Below are 16256 nucleotides of genomic sequence, written 5' to 3'. Positions count from 1 at the left end.
AGCGACAAGACCAAGAGACCTTCTTTACAAAGCAAAGCAAACGCCAAAAACAAACAAACAAACAAACAAAACAGAAATAATAAGAAGACATGTTTTCCATTTTTATACATAGCGACGACACTCTGATATGATTAAAGATTCCGGTACATTTAAATGGAAAATACTTTATGCATTTATAGACACGCAAAACAAACCTAATCACCTGTCTATACAGTCTCCAAACTGGAGTTACGGCAGCTGTCAATCAGCTGTCATCCCCTTGCTCTCTCCGATTTATCAAACTTGACTGAGATAAAAAAAAAAAAAAAAAGATTGAGTTAAAAGCAGCGTACTATCCAAATTCGCATCGGTAGTAATATTTTAGTAAATATTTGTGGTGTAAGCAGCATCACAACCTAAAACATCCGACTGTCATTAACAAGTACTGTTACTAGCTGGTAATTAGCTAACTCAGTCACCTGCTAGCAACCAGCTAGCTAGCGAACCAACTTTTTGAGTTTCAAGCCCTTAGTTTAAATGGTCACGCCTACAATAAATTACGCTCATGATGGAGGTTGCAGCTTTTATGTTCGTTAGGAGCTTATTGTTTACTAAGGCTAAACTATTTAATTCATTTGTGAAGTGGTGTATTATTACCTTTACAAGAGGTTGCTCATGATGAAACATACGCCTTCCTCCTTGATATGTTGAATGACTATAACGTGCTCTGATTGGTTTAAATTTCTGGGCGCTTATATTTTCCGTTCATCAGACCTAGTAGTCGTGGTAACCATGGATGCATAGAATTCCCTTAGGACATAAGGGCAGGCAACATTTGAGACTTGTTACAAGTAGAATATCTTTGGTTACCCCACTTCTCTAATTACAGACAGAAATTCTACCGTATCAAATGTACTAAGTTTGACTCATGCTGACTCCAGTAGTAAATGTTTTCACGTACCATAAACGTGTCAATTGTGAAATAATCTGATTTACAGCATCAACAAATCGGTATGTTAGTAAGTAAATTGTCAGAAAGTAATTTGAAGTCTTCAGACAGGCAATCTATACAGGGATTCACAGAAGTTAGAAATATCCTAAAACATGTTGGTGTGCTTTGGAGGCTTGGTGTAAAGGTCTTAACAATGACACTATGTGATGTAAATTAGTCAAGTTATGTTAAGTTACAAGTGACAAAAAACAAGAATTACATTTGACACTTGAAGATGCAAACAAAAAACAAGAAACACAAATGCTATACATGAAATACAATCCTTAGTTGGTACAGTCACAAAGCGGGTAGAATCTCTTTCCACTGCAGAAACTGACTGTGTCAAAGGTTCGGTGTAGTTTCCACAGATCACATTCATTTAGGTCAATAAAAAAAAGTATAGAGTTAAAAACTGTAGAACTTATCTCCTCCTTGACCATCCTCAGAGTTCTTCCCTGAGTTGATTCAATTAGCGAGTGCAATCAAACACAGTTTGTTGCAAATTCTATGATGCCATTCATACACATCACTACAGTACAGCAAGAGCCAGCCAGACTTGACAGTGATGTAGGCTGCGACAGCAAAACCGAGATCAGGTAACAAACAAACCCTTTACTCCGCGATAATATCAGGTAATAAGATCCTACTGGTATCCTTTTAAAGATGCATGTAAGGGAAGAATATAATTCACTATACACGTCCACTGATTCTTGACTTAACAGTCCAAACATGTAAATATAAAAATATCACTGCTATGTAACAGTGCACTTCATGAGTGGTAATATATAAAAAGCTGGGAATTGAAATCCTTGTTTTGGTTTTTCTTCATATTTTAAGCAAAAGCATTAAGTATCAGTATGTTTTTCAAAGTAAAAGCATCTCGTGGATTGAACATGTCAGCACCATTTCTCACCACTCTCAACACAGAGCGGCAAATCTACCCTTTGAAAATTACAGAGTGTGTATTTAACTGTCTTTAGCCTCACACAGCTTTGGGGGGCAGTGTTGAGCAATATCTTTGGAATGTCACAATTGGAACCCTCACCGCAGGTTAAGGGTTGACTTTGATATAAAGCTCATAAGTCAAAGGGTTAGGCACCAGTACCATTAAAGAATCAAGATCAGTTGTCGTAGTGGGGAAGGCACAGGTGCTAACCAGGTTACGGTCTGTCCACAGATTGCTTTCGTGGCAATTAGTACTTGGACCGCTTATTTTTGGCAGAGCACGTTTTATTTTCCCGGGAAGGGCCCAGATAGGCACACCTGTCAATACCAACCAGGAGGGTCATCTGTATATTTGAATAATCCCCTGACTTGGGACATGCCCTTCTTGTCTCTAACTGTAAGTCAGCCATTTTCTCTCTCTCTCCTCTACGCCGGGCCTATAAATCAAGTCTCCCTTCCCCCCCCTTTTCATGGCACCACCCCTTGCCCACCCCCACCCTCACTGGCCCCCCCCCCACCCCACCCCACCCTGCTTTCAATTAATCCAAATGATTTCCACAGAAAAATCCAATGGGGCAGTCAATTCCCCTGCACATTTCAATACGCCGGCCGATCTGTCCGGCGATCCCGTACACCTCCATCGGTCTTGTAAAAACATTATTAATTGCTGCTCGGGTCGAACCATCCATCTTTGCCGACCTTCGGGTTCGGGCCGGCGCAGGCAGGGCTACAGAAACCCCAGAGTGTAATAATGCCCTGAGCAGCCACATGTCCCCACATCCTTTCTGTCCTATTAAAACAACCAAAAAAAAACCCAGCAGTCTCTCTCTCTCTTTCTCTCTCTCTCTCTCTCTCTCTCTCTCTCGGAGGGTCCTCTCTAACTGACAATACAGGGGCCGGGAGGTGGGGGGAGGACACGATAGCGAGGCGAAAGGGGGGTGTCATTTGTTTCTTGCCATTGATTGCTTGCCTCTTGCTTTGTATTACCTTTCTATTATGGATGCAGGAAGAAGAGATGATTGTTAAAGAGGTGTTGGAAGCTATTTGTCTGTTGAGCCGGACAGTAATATGATTCATGACCCGTTGTTGTCTTAAAGGCCTTGAACGAGAGCACGTTATGCATTATGTATAGAACAACTCATTCAAGTCATGCTTTGTGACTACATGCATGATGGTGATGGCTGAGACTATGGGGGAAAGAATTTATTTGCAATGAGTTCCTTCAATGGTCCTTTAAAATGGAGACTTGCAGCACATGCGGGATAAGTAGAGCAAACCGTGTGCAGCACGAGTGAAGTTAAAGCTGGATTTGAAAGGCTGGAGTCTTTGTAATGGAGAATGACATTTTTTAGATTTGGGATATTTTTATTTATAGAGTGTTTATGCATTACGGAAGCTAATATCATGTAATATTAGCTTCAGCCATCCTAACATTCTCTGAGTATTGAATGGTCTCCAAGATGAATATACATGTGTATGGAGTCATCATCAACAGAAAAAGGTTTCTACACATGTAAATAAATAAGTATGTTTCTGAGTTTTTTCATTTTCAAATATATTTTATTCTCTTTCTCTCACTCTCACTCTCTCTCTCTCTCGCTCTCCCACTCCCTCTCCCTCTCTCTCTGTCTGTGAGTGTGTGTGTGTGTGTGTGTGTGTGTGTGTGTGTGCACATACAAGTGTCCATGTGTGCGTGTGTGTGCATGTGCATTTCTCACTCTCTCTCTCTCTCTCTCTGTCTCTCCATGAGTGTGTGTGTGTGTGTGTGTGTGTGCGTGTGTGCATTTGTCTCTCTCTGTCTCTCTCTCCCTTTCTGCCTACATACTGCAGCCAAGAACTGAGCAGCTGGTCAGCGTGTGAGCCCTGGGAAGTACCTATTTCCTGAGCCCAAAAGAGCAGCAGTGTCACCCCCCCACCCCCCCAACCCAACCAGCCAACCCACACCCACACACAAACACACACACACACACACACACAGAGCTCCCCGTCCTCACAGCTCAAAGCTGGTTAGTGTCTCCCTTGTCGTTCATCAGGAGAATGACATGTGCAACCCACCCCCATTCCCGTGGTCTGTAATGAAAACAGCTCAAGCCGTGATTTCGCCAAGTTATCTTCCCTTTTCAACTACGAAGAAACAGAAATCAGTGCAATGCTCAGTGCGACTAACCCAATACGTGTCAGTACATTACATTATTGTTTATAAATGTATTATAAACAAGCATAATTAATCTCTCTCCATCATACCCATAAGTCACCGGGTTGGTTAGTAGGCTGGTGATTTTTGTTACCGAGTTCAAAATGGGAGACAGAGATAATGAGATACTGTGTGAGTGTGGAGGGAACGCTCTTAATAAAGAAATCGGACTGCAAACAGACATCAGCGCTGAAAATATTATTCCCAGACAAAGAGTCCTCACTGCAGCCACGCTGCGTTAAAGCAAAACATTACAGTTAAGTAAACGTATTAAGGAGACGTCTTCTAGGGGGGGAAAATATCAATTGAAAAAGCTGATGATTCCTTTCTAGTCCCTTGTTCAGTTGTGATAATCTCCCCACTGTAAGTATTGGCAGCCCAGTCCAAGACACTCATGCTCAGTACCTGAACTGGTCACGCTATATAGGATCAGATCTCCACACTCCGCACATTCACAATCAGCATTACCGAGCTGCAATAATATCATATATTGGCTGGATTGCCCTAAGGGCCATACCAATCAATTAGACCACTTGCTCTTGTCTGCTGACTCTGGGCTGAGAATATAAGCCGCGGGTATTGATTTTACACTCGCTACAGTCAGGCTGTATTGTCGATGGCGTGAGGGTGGCTTTGCGGGGGTAGGATTTTGAAAGGAGGGAGCAATGTGGTGTTGGATTCAGTCCTTGTAGAGCTAGCCTGTAAGACAGAGTAACTCCCCCCACCCCACCCCCCACCCCCTCACCCCCCCACCCCATCTCGTCAACCCCACCCCCACCGCCTATGTGTCTTTCAAGGCCCCCTGTATACAATTTACTGGCGACTTCAGCCTTCTCCCCAAAGACCCTTTGACACAGACAACTGAAACCAATTTCTACAGGCCGATGTAAAAGGCCATCTTTACAGAAAGATAGGACGATGGACCTCCTGGATGGTCGTCCACGAGTATGAAATAAATGACGTGAGCGTGACAGAAGCATTCAGTATCCATTTAATACGTCGCTTTTTAATTTTCCTCCAGTTATAGATGGGCAGTTTGGTCGTTCCCGCCTTTATTTCCGAATTTGGTCGAGGTGTTCACACTCTTTTACGGCGGGGAGGGTCCCATTTTCTGAAGTTAGCCCTTTGGACTTATGAGTGCTTATGAGTAGCTTACCAGCTTTACAGAAGCATCTTATAAAGCTGTATAATTAGGAATACATTTCAGGTCTTTCTGCTTTATTATTGTTGTCATTTTTTGTTTTATTTTTTGCATAAATATCTACATCAAATCAGATGTAAAATACTTGCATCAAATCAAGTATAGAATTTTTTCAGCTGTTACGAGAATTCAACATGTTATATATTTTGTAGAAACTACTACTCCTAAAATCACTGTTGTACTGGATGTATGAAGATTATTTAACTTATGCTCAGTTTACGCTTGTCCAAACAAAAATCGTTCAGCATGGTTACTCCTTGAAAAACCTCTCCAAATAAGCAATGATTCACTCAAAAGTCATGTCAACATCACGCGGTGTCATTTCCTTAACTGTTAGACATTTCCATGACATTGTGATGAGCTTCTTCTCCTCTTCAATATTTCATGAATATTACTGTCTCTAGATTTCTACATTCTAGATTTACTGTTTTCTCATTCTACATTCTAGATGAATTGCCTGTCAACGCTGTCATCTATGTATCGATGATTCATTTACCTTACGGGATAAATGTGCTATAACATGATCACCGTTCATAAAAGTCTATGGGGTGACCACAACAAGGCTTACTGTTGAAATTATGCGCTAAAATGAGGCTCCATCACCGGTCAACTCAGTTATCTATGACCAGAGTTGACTGACGTTGATCAGTGATGGTCGTCTTGAATGTTTTTTCTTTCCAATATTTCTAGAATTGGAAAAGGAAAAAAAAATGTTGTTCATTACCAACCGTCAGTGCTAATAGTAAGTGATCAAAGCCTCTGTCATCAGTATGTTTGGAGTAATGGTACAGTTTATTAGATGAATTATTAGATGAAAACAGAAAAAGGACACAAGCAAAACAAGAAAAGGAGTTTCAAAGCAGAGGAGAGAGAGAGACAGGGGTTCAGATCCCGGCTGCTTGAGTTCATTAAAGAAACCAGAGACCGACCCACCAGAGATATTACAGTAGAGAATTATTTCTGCAAACAGAAAGAAGAGATTGGTTTAACAATAGATTTAAGGATACATGGGGAGAGGAAAACACTAAATGAATGGATTGCATAGGAAATTTCAGCAGTGTGGTTTTGTGCAAGGGGGAATCATAAAGATCATATTTATAATAAAGCATATTTTTACACACTGTTTCAGGCAGAAGAGTGCAAGATGGAAGAAAATTGAAGGGGCAGAATTCTAAATTATCCTGAGAGATTGGGCACCTAAAATTAACTACTCGTATGGAGAAAAAAAAACCCAGACAAATTTATTGTTAGATAGCTCTTAACTTTAAAAGTCACTTCTCTATTTTTCAGATGTGTCACGTCGGCTTTCTTGACTTCTCAGGTTTATCAGCTGTTGAACACTCAAATTATGAAATTCTGTGTGAGATATTGTGTGAAAAATACCGAAACCAATCACTCCATATTTACTGTATTGTGGATTTTTTATCTTAAACAAGTCACATAGGCAGTGGCATTTTAAATTATAGCTATTACACATGTCATGCTTTATATTTTACATTAGTTTAAAACAAACTTTCAGAAGCTTTGCTGAAGAAACCCAAGATCTGCATTTTCTTTAATGTGTAGTACTTTGTCTAAGTCTTAAAACATTTTGTCTGTGACAAAGTAGAGTGAATAATCGATTCTCTTTCCTTAAAATATCCAAATGTTCTCTGTAACTTGAACTAATCAATTAATGAATGGAATGCATTAAAGTCATGGACTGCAGAGGGAAACTAAATTTTCTAATTCAAGCACATTGTGCTAAAGCTGAACACATTGTGTCTTGCACCTTTAGCTTGATGTGAAATGTATTCTTAATTATAGAATTGTTTATCATAGCAAAGGTACATTTTTACATCACAGTTGGCATTTCTGAAACTAGTCAAGTAACAAAGTGATAGCTGACAACACTTGGGTTAACCCTTTAATACTGAACTATAGACTCCAACCTAATATTTCTAGTATAAAATAATACGTTTATGAGACTTTTGTTGTTAAAATTACTTATATTTTATCAAAAGTCATGCCATATTTGGTTTTGGGGCCACTATCCACAGACTAAAAAGGGGAAAATATGAAATTCAGCACACTATCCAACAGTTACTTGGTCAGTGAAAATTCACCTCCTGCTTATGTGGTTGATACACCCCTGCAGGTTCTAAGTCTCTGAGCCCCACCTACCACTCGCTATCATCTTGGCCATCTGGGCCGTCCGAATGCCAGGTGGGACGTGATGAAAAAAGTGCCCTTTGACCCCGTGGTGAGAGCTTCTCACCTCCCAAATGTTTTGGTGTTGCTGGACACTGTCGTTTTTTTTTTGTTTTTTTTTCTTTCGTTATAACATTGTTTTGAGGATCAGAACAAATGTTCCAACACAGCAAAGCATAGCTTTTGGTATAACACCAAAGCTTAGACGGGGATAAGATAAAGCACACAACCGCTATTGCGCGTGGAGCAGTCATTATTTAACCGTCACATACTCACAGTGAGCGATGGCTGCTATTGTCGGTCGATTACAGCTTAATCGGCGTTAAACCAGCGCAAAGACTGAGCGAAGCCAGTCAATGCATAAGACAACTCAAGATGCAACGTGTGTCAGACAGCTAGAAGCGGGGCTCTTGAGGGCATAATTCACGTCGTACAGTGCTAAGACATTTGACGTTTCGGGTATTGTACGAAACTGTGCTAGTCATGTGATTTTTCAGTGTAAACCGCTACAAGCATACACGCACAGACCTGCTCCATGCTAAAGCAGGTAATTATCCGTAAAACAATTTGAGAAAAGCTTTGTGTACTTGATTAAAAAGCTCAGTTTTTCGTCTTCTGTTGATTACAGTCAAAGAGGCAACAGCAGTTAGCAAACCCCAAGCATCATTTTTATTGATTGCCCTTACCAAATTTTCTCTTGGAACTACTCCAAAGTCTCTTTTGCCATGCAGGTGGTGTTTAACTGTAGGTTTTGGGGCTGTACGTCCCCCAAACAGGAAAACATGAACTGCTTGAGGTCAAAATGTGTTTCAGTATGAATGTCTCCTCTGCCAGGCAGGTCTTACACAGTTTGACTGTTTTAAAGATTAATATTATCTCTTTAAAGTTGGAAAGTGACATCTTTATTTCATGTTGTTTTTCTTAATCGCCTCCTAAACTGTGAAGGTCATCAACCATTTCTCCTCATTAATCTGAGAGGTATGCCTCACCTCGCATAGTGATGACTGAAAATTGTAAAAAAAAATAAGAATGCGTCTAGGAAGTTGTGGATGAGCACAATACAATACTTTAAACTGTGGAAAGTTTTTTTTTTTTTTTATCTCCAGTTTATTCAGAGGTATTACCAGGTCTGAGAATATCTGTGAGACCTCTTCTGAGGTAAAATATTTCTTTTTGAACAATGTGTTTCTACATGGCAATTGTAACAATGGAAAAGACAGACTTCTAAGAATTTTAACAAGTTTAACACTCAGCTCATTCATTTTTTTGACATTACTATTGTAAATATTACTTTCTTTAATTACCTATAACAATACTTTTGAAGGATAACTTCATTATTGATGTTTCAACCATTAAAAGATCCCCTCTGCTGTCTTTGGAAGCGGATCAAAACACAGTGTCAGCCTAACTTCTAACTTCTGTAAATATTTTATAAACCTCTTCCTTAATATTTATACAATTTGTGCCATAGCAAAACTTTAAATTTGGCCATGTAACTGGTAAATTAATTAAATGAACTGGTGAAATGAATCAGACAATGCCTAACAGTGAATATCTACTTGTAACATCCATTCAACTTAATTACAATATTATTGTGTAAATTCCACACTAAATAATTAGGTATTCAACATCATTTAAGGCCAAAGAATGTCAATTTTCTATTTTTCCCTTACAACGTGAATATTTTGTCACTGCGTTGACAGGAAAGTGTTGTAATATTGAGAGAGAGTGAGCGATACATACACACAAACACAGACACTCAGGAGAGAGAGAAAGAGAGAGAAAGAGAGAGAGAGAGAGAGAGAGAGAGAGAGAGAGAGAGCTGTTAGCATGTCCCCTCCTCCTGTTTCTGTGTCTCTCTCCACACATGCAGCCTGATGTTGTTAGCTGTCTGGTATGTCAGTCATGCAACTTGATTCAACGTGCTGATCCACTCATGACTGTGGGGTCCAGCCAGGTCTCAATCTTCTCTCCCAAATTCAGCGAACCAACATGTGTCACAACCAAGGTGGGCTGATGGGGAACCTGACACCCTGGACCCTCCTGGCTAACTGGCTTACTGGAATTCTGACCAGTTTAAGGATCATCTGTCAGACACACATAACAGCCCAGTCTCACCATAGAAACAATGCATGTGCACACACACACACACACATGCGCGCACACACACACACACACACACAAAGTGAGAAAGAGAGAGAGAGAGAGAGCATAAAAAACTCTCTAACCTCAACAATATTTAACTCCTAATATGTATCAAATATATTTCTCTATCACTTATTTTTTGCAAAAATACATTGAGAATATGTGCTGTTTTCACTCACTTACTCACTTAATGCACACAGTAATTCTGAGGATTCACTCACTAAGATGGAAACTGTGTACCCTCTAGTTCGGGATTTTTATTTTTTGTATTTGAATATATATATATATATATATATATTTTTTTTTTTACTTCTCCAGAGTCAGGAATTAGTGGTGTTGGGGTTGACAAGAGCTGCCAACCCATAAAATCTCTCCATAGACTGCAACTGCCACATGATACCAACTCATAAATTTATTATCACACGGTGGTGGCGGTGTTTGGGGGGAGGGAGCGCGCTTTGGACTGTAATTACTTTGAATGTGTTAGGGGTGGGGGTGGAATGGTGTATACCAAGTAAGGAATGAGATTATATAAATTGATCGACCTTCAGAACGCGGGCTCCCCCTACAGGTATTTGAGGTATGAACTGTTCTTACTGTCCTTCCCCTTTTATCAAATCAGGTTACTTCCAGCCGTTACGTGTGTAATGCATTAGCAACTTGTGTACTCTATATGCTTACTAAAATATGGAGCGCCGAAGAGAAAATATTCGTGGTCTATAGCTTGTAGTATATGAATACCCTGCCTGTTAAAAATTGGTGTTTTCAAAACACAAGCATGAGAACTTAGCATGAGAATGTGCATTATAGCCACTTATATTAGAAATTATCAAACGAATTGTAATAATTCTTAACTCCTGTTAAAACCTGGGTAAGGAACAATGCGTTTTAATACTGTTTAATTCTGTTTGAAAAGACGTGTCACTCTCCATTAGACAGAGTTAGCGTCTCTACTGAGTCTAGAGAACACCTCGGAGACTAGATTGTACATCATTACAATCGGTTTGCAATACAGTCATATACAAACACATACGATTGATTCACGGACTTAAACAGGTATACGATAGATATGCCGTGCACAACATTTCGATTTTTTTTTTTTTAATTAGGACGCACCTAAATTTCTTGGTGTTTTCCTCTCGCAGAGCCGCGGCCTCTCTCGCTTGTAAAGGGCTCATAATTTATTATCGCTGTCATCTATAAAATGTATCAAATCTACCCCCTGCAGCGACGGAACAGCTGAACGTTGACTGACACTTGATGGCTAAAATGGAGCTGTTCTTTAGCATACTCCAAATTTAAAAAAAAAACGTTCATTTTCACAAAGTTCATTATTTTGAGTCGGGTAAAGTTTCTTTTAGCCATTCCTATCTTTTGTACTATGGCTACAGGAGTTAAGAGACAACACATATTTTGCACCTTTGACCCTGATCAGTTATTCATCCTTCAATGATGACTTTTTTTTCTTTTTTGTAGTTCATTAAAATTTCTAGATCGCTTCTTATGACTAACGACCCAACATATTGTCTGTAATCCACATCCAAAATAAGAGGCAAGTACAATTCGAGGGGGAAACGAAAACAAGTAATAAAAAGTAGTCGATCGTGAAGGAACGGCCAGCAACACCCGCACAGTGATGGATGAGACTAAGCTGACTTTTGTCCTTTTTCTTTTCTTTTCTTTTTTTAACTGATGGTCTAAATTATGCTGTGTCCCGTTTTCCAATAACCATAAGACATTCCGCGTCTGACGTCATATATATATATATTTTATCGTGTTACTACATTTAAGTAATAATCATATTTCAAATTTCCGACGGCGAAGTTTAACCTAAGTGACGTTCATTTAACACATAAAATAACCTGTGGTTTAGGGACCTATAATAAAAATACCCTAAGTCCGTAATACATTTACACCACATTTAACACCTTCACCTGTAACACTGTAATTAGCATTTTATACACATTTGGTTTAAAGGATGTGAAAATGTCATATTAGATTTTCTTACCTATCAGATTCATCTAGTCGCATAAACTGGCTACAATGACGGCAAAATATTGTTCAGGCGTGTGAGTGAGCAAGTCAGAAACGGTAAAGTGAGTCAGGGGAAAAAAATTGAAAAGAGGAATGGCAAAGGAATATTTGGGAAAGATTTATTTTGCCCATAACCTAGAGAGGGCCTTGTTGGGACAGGCAGTTAAAATGATATAGACATACTGACAGAGTGAGAAGGAGAAGCCTGACAACCTTGGTCAAAGAAAGACAGAGATGTCAAATTCACCCCTGGCCGAAGGCATGCAGGCCCTTGCAGCTATTCAGGTAAGCTGTATTTCACACCAGGGTGAGTAAACGTGCGTTTTTCGATGCGCGTTCGTTTCGAGAGACATGCACAGATAGGCTACGGTATAACTTAGTAATAGTGAGAAGATTTTATTAAACCATGTCACAATTCTTTAAACTTTCTTGTCAGCAAGGGAAGTTCCTATAGTGATCTTTGCATTAACTAGAACCAACGTGTTTATTACCTCCGACACCTTCTAATTATTGGCAAGTCAGTGCTCTAAACTGCATGCTAGCTGTATCAGTCAGAAAATAAACATGGAAGCAACACAATGGATGGATCGAACAGAAAACAATTCCAGCGCAAAGTACATTCGACTATATACGGTGGTAACGCACTTGGCGACTGCTTTGCTGAATTTTTAGAAGTATACGGTGGTTTGGTGCGCATGTCAAAATATACGTTTTCAGATGACCTCTAGTGACTGGACCTGGAAATTTTCACTCTATTCTCTGAGAGACAGTATGAATGACTAATGTGTGATATGATATTACTCAGAGTACGGTAACTGGTTGGTTAAATTTAATTTGTTTTGAGAATAAACACTTTAAGCTCTTCGTCATAAAACGCTGTACAGTGAAAGAGTTGTATTGTTTAATCGTCGCACCTAATACAAGTCCTGAAAACTAGAACCAAGTGTTTCAGATTTTCAACTCTTTGTAGCGAATGTACAGTAGGAATCCCTTAAAATCGCGTGATTTAATGAAAACTTTCTCTGAAAATTCATCCCTTGTGTCTATATATTTTTTTCTTTATTCATTTCATTCATTTATTGATTTCACTGTGTTTGCTGCTTAGAGTCTGGCATTGTTATACTGTTAACAATCATGAACGTAAAGCCTCTTGCGTACAGTATTTGTTGAGTAACATTTTTAAAGAGGAAAGATTCAGATGAGGGCTGTAAAAACGCTTTTGATGATTGTGGTGTCTGTCAGTTTTACTTCTGTCCAGAATAGACAGTTCAGGAAAGTACAACCAGTTGGTAAACAGACTGTGCCCTGTTGGCCTATTACTGCCAACTGCTGAGCCCGAGTGGGAACCAGGGTTAAAAATTAAAGCACACACACACACCAAACTACATAAATAGCATTATGTAAATGGAAGAATTTAACAAGAATTTAACGCATCGCCAAAAGCTAAGCGGAATATAAGTGCTCCCCACCAAACCCATCTCCATCCAAAAAACCCTCCCAAAAAACAAATGTTAAACAAAAATTGTCAAGATTCTTATTATTCTCAAGCAAAGTGTACTCCACTACAATATGCATGTTGTACCAACCCCACCTCGTGGTAGTGATCACGCTACACACTTCTGTGCTTGTCTGTAATGTTTATTATCCCATTCGATTCAATGAGTCCCAGTATAAGCTATAAGAGAACAGCCCTGTCCCTTTGTTTACCTGCTCAGGGGCCTCTGTGGCCCTACTTTCTCCAGTGCACTTCATGTATACATGTCTTTGATTTGATTTTTTGATTCATAGAAGCAAAATAATGAAGGTCTAACATATGCATTACCGATGCAAGCTTTGCAGAGTTGTCTTTAACCTTTCAAAAGCCTTGACAATGGTTTGTGCCGGCTTGTTAAAACTCTCTCATTCCTTCATTCGGACATACCATTCTTCAAACATGGATTTCAAATTTGCTGTGATGTTTTGAACCAGAAAAAGATTAGATCATTTACAGAGAAACATCAAATCAACAAATGTATTGTAATATATTAAGTCAATAATAATGTGTCCACTATACTTTTTTCACCACTTAGCTGAACTAACATTCTATATTATGTTGAAAATTAAATGATTTTCTGGCCTTTTAACGACCAAATTCACAACCAGTCATTCATTCCCCCTAGTTAAAGTTACATTCAACCTTAGTTACTCCTCCAGATGCATGGCATTACAAAAGCTGAAAAAAAAAACCCCAGACTGAATAAAGGAGACGTTATTCTTGGCAAGGATATTGAGCATCTCATCATGATTTTGCAAAATATAGCTGTGTATCCGCATTTTAAATAGCGTGTGCCTGTTGCTCACATAGGGACTAAGTCCAGTTCTGACCGAAATTACTATTTAAATATAATGCTGCACAGTTATCGGAAGGGCTGACCTCTCCACTTTGCTGCCATAAGTAAAATGTAAAGCCCTTCAAAAATAACCCGCCCTTATTTAACTGGGTAGTAATTATCCCGAAAAGAACAATCCCCTCACTACTGTGACTCAGTATCTGGAGAACATGACGATAATGTCAGACCCTGTTGACAGATGAGTGCCCGACACAAATGTCTCTGCTCCGCTTGAGACGGATATGCATGGCCCTAATTTTTTTTTTTTTTTATCAGTGGAGGACAAATTTCGTTTTTCGTCACACAAACTTGACCCATATCCAAAGCTTAAAGTTGCAGACAACAGAAAAGAGACATGTACAAAAAAAAAAAAAAAAAAAAAAGAATGGAAAAAAAAAACATCTTCAGGGATTCACAAGCATATTTCAGGAGGAATTTAGAGACTGAGTGCTGAGATAAAATTGGTACAGAATACATGTACCTTTGATAAGATTAATCAGGAGATACATATTGATCAGTTGATGCAAAGACGCAGCTCTGTCCATGTTCTAGTTGGTGGTCATATTTCAAAACACCCAACGCTGAGGATAGTGAATAACCACACTTTTTTTTTGAAGTTTCTTTTTTTTTTCTCCTCTTCCACTCTCTTGTGGGTCCTGTCGTCTTTGACACTGTGTACAGTTGGAGGAAAAGGGTTTTTTTGTTGTTGTTGTTGTTTTGTTTTGTCGGAGGAAAAGCTAGCAAATGGGGATTTGTGCTTCTGACCACAGGACAAAAACAAACATTCAAGTCTTATACGCAAGGTAACTGATGGCTTACATAATGAGGCGGTAGTACGACTCCAGGTTTTACATGGAACTACCTGCTGACTATGCTTACTTCTGCTCCCTTGCTTGAGCTGGAGAGTAATGTTCATCATGGTAGCACCGCTGGTATTTTTGTTGCTCCAAACACTACCTCGTGGTTTTCTTTTATGGTGGAATCTGTAATCTTCCTTACATTTATCCATATGGGATAAATCGACTTGGTGCACTGTGTAAGCATTACGATGATCATAAAGCATATACAGTATGAGACTACCATTAACCTCTTGGTACATTTTAAAACCCATTGTGGTATTGTTGTGGTCTATGGTTACCCACAAAATGGTTTTTCAACATGAACCCATTGATAATAGAAATTAGACTTGACTAATTGCAGCGCTGCTATAGACACAAGCTGAGGGTAAGATGACCCCATAAATTATGTCTCATTATGAACATCACAGCCGCCTACACTACACAATCATTGAAGGGATCCGGTTTTTAAATTCTGCCATGTAACTGGTACAATTTGATTAGCCCTCCAGTTAAGTGGCCAATCTCTAAGCCACTGCTGAATACCCTCAAGTGTGGTTAGGACATCCAAACGAAGGAGGTATTCCTGCGTCTTTCTCTACGTCTTGCGTCCTACAGTCACGGAGGTGACAGATGTTAACCTGTCGAAAGGCAGTCCCAAAACAACTGCTGTTGATAATAATAAGAACTCATATCTATACGGGTACCTAGATTCGTGATTTATGACACGAGGCAAACTTTTTTTTCTGATTAAATAGTGACTGACCAATCGCAGCCGAACTGACACAAAACGGGGGCGAGTGGGACAAAAAGCTTGCTAGCAGCATAGAATTAGAGCGGAAAAAATAGAATTAGAGCGAACTATATGCGTACTTCTGTTGCAAGCTTGATCTTACTGAATCTACCACTAGCGCGCCTTGAAGGTGAAACTAGAGCAAACAGCGACAAAGCCGTAGTTTAAGCATTGACAACTCTCTCAGACAGTTAAGCAACTATCGTTGTGCAGGTGCTTCCTCTGAATATTTAACTATGTGGCCTTCTTATCGAAAATTACTTTTAGTCTAGTACAGCCTTTGCCTTATTTCCAAAATCTATGGAGAATAGGAGGGACTTCCATCACAACCTCCAATGGGGTAAGGGGACACTGGAAACAGTTTGCACGGTTCATCCGAAGATTCCCGGTAATATTATCCAGTAGAAATTTGGATTTTAGAAAATCCCGCCTCTGATAACCTCTTAATCCAATCAAAATCTATAAACTTTTTTCAAACCGTTTCTCATGGGCTCAGTTATTTTTTTGACATTGTGAGAAGCCAATAAAAACACGAGATCTTGCCAGTCCAGCCAATCGTGATTTAGGACGTAATTTCTA

The sequence above is a fragment of the Chanos chanos genome, chromosome 16, assembly GCF_902362185.1.
Source record: "Chanos chanos chromosome 16, fChaCha1.1, whole genome shotgun sequence".
Classification (NCBI taxonomy): domain Eukaryota; kingdom Metazoa; phylum Chordata; class Actinopteri; order Gonorynchiformes; family Chanidae; genus Chanos; species Chanos chanos.
Note: the sequence above shows the minus strand (reverse complement) of the source record.